This window comes from Octopus bimaculoides, chromosome 17 (genome assembly GCF_001194135.2).
Source record: "Octopus bimaculoides isolate UCB-OBI-ISO-001 chromosome 17, ASM119413v2, whole genome shotgun sequence".
In the NCBI taxonomy this organism is placed as follows: domain Eukaryota; kingdom Metazoa; phylum Mollusca; class Cephalopoda; order Octopoda; family Octopodidae; genus Octopus; species Octopus bimaculoides.
In genome coordinates, this window is record NC_068997.1 from 50,871,739 (window position 1) to 50,873,535 (window position 1,797).

Sequence of the window (1,797 nt, forward strand, 5' to 3'; positions counted from 1 at the left end):
ACATGTGTCACCTATTATAGCTCCGGGCTGATCAATGCCTTGTGAGTGAATATGGTGGATGGAAATTGAAAGAAGCTGATTATATATACGAGGGGGGTGCTGGAAAGTTCCTAGCTTTAAGGTTACGTAAGGCCTCGCTGGCGGCCCAGCCTTCCGAGTTCTTTTACAGGGCTTAGCAAGAACTGAAGCCTTGTCACACTGTGTCACGCTGAATCTCCCCGAGAACTACGTTAAGGGTACACGTGTCTGTGGAGTGCTCAGCCACTTGCACGTTAATTTCACGAGCAGGCTGTTCCGTTGATCGGATCAACTGGAACCCTCGTCGTCGTCGCAAGCGACGGAGGGCCAACAACAACAACAGCGACAGCCACACAGAGTGAACTTCATGTATTCACAGCAGGACATTCCCCACTTTTTGCTGGATGCACCCCTTGTGATAGAATTCAATTAAATTTCCATTCAACACCAGACAAATTAATCGAATACTGAATCAGAAAACATAACTAATTAACCAATTATTAATACAAGTTAAATGAGAAAAGAACTACGAACCTATGAATGCAAACTGACCTCAATTGCTTGAATTAGCTTTTTAATAAGGAAGGTGGGTTTGGTGGGTACGATAAAGATCGCAAGTGCTAGGTCGTGGTTCGTGAGTCTGAGCTGTGAATCACCACGTTCTGTGTTCAAAGTGCTTCTCTGATTGTTTAGTAAATAAGTTTTTGTACTATAGGCACAAGGCCTGAAATTGTAGGGGAGGTGGGGGAGGCCTAGTCGATTACATCGACTCTAGTACTCAACAGGTACTTATTTGATGGACCCCAAAGGAGGAGAAGCAAAGACATTAACAACTGCGACACGTAAAATTTGAACGTAAAGCGGATGAAATTTCGCAAAGTACTTTGTCCAGTGTGCTAACGATTCCGCCAGATTGTACATGATGTAAATGATTATATCTAGACTCTCCTATATACGAACTTAGAAAAAACAAGTAAAATTGGCTCAACAGTGGAGAAAAGTCTGGAATATTTTGCTAGCTTTTATTTCTTTTTGGTTCCTCTAGACCCTTTTAACAAAGACGAGGCAAAGATCAACATTTGCATAGCTACTGATGTGCAAGAAATAACAGCCAAATCTCCTTCAAATCATATCCATCTATCTTGAGAAAAGAACAGAGACGTTAGATAATCTGTGTTGACCAAAGTCCTTCTATTTCAATATTGCATCCACCTCCTCAGACGCCAGAAGACGTAAAACTTTACTGTGCTTCTTCTTCACTCCTGTCAAGTTTAACTTGAAGAAGTACTCTTTCCGAAACGTTAAATCTTTCACTACCGATGGCAATTTCATTTTATTCATTCAGTTCTTTTTCCTACGTTACATATGTGACTTTCTCTCTCTGTAACATACGCGATGCCTTACTGTTATGTGTGTATGTAACAAATAGGATTCATAATCTGAGTATCAGTTATACACAGCGGTAGATACAGGCGACCGGTCTTCTCATTTACAACCATTAACCTTGACCCTTATCTAAAGCAATTATTAATATATTCTCTCTTCCTTTCTCTCTCTTTCATCCTCTCACCTCTCCCCTATCTCTTATTCTCTCTCTCTCTCTCTCTTTGGCAGTTTGTGTCTCTTTCTCTTTCCCTCTTTCTCTCTTTTTCCCTTCCTTTTCATCTTTTATTAGTAACCTTTTACCACTTCTTTTCATCTACGACCGCATCTTCCCACCCCATTTCTACACGCTGCATCCTTCTATGACACACACACACACACACACACACACACACA

The 1,797-nt window shown here is 41.1% G+C and overlaps 1 protein-coding gene across 1 annotated transcript in view; it reads right to left on the reverse strand.

Annotated features, from left to right (window-relative positions):
* LOC106874793 (ras-GEF domain-containing family member 1B) overlaps window positions 1–1,797 on the reverse strand; it is a 171,474-nt gene that overhangs the window by 128,536 nt on the left and 41,141 nt on the right. The gene's annotated exons all lie outside the window — the stretch shown is intronic.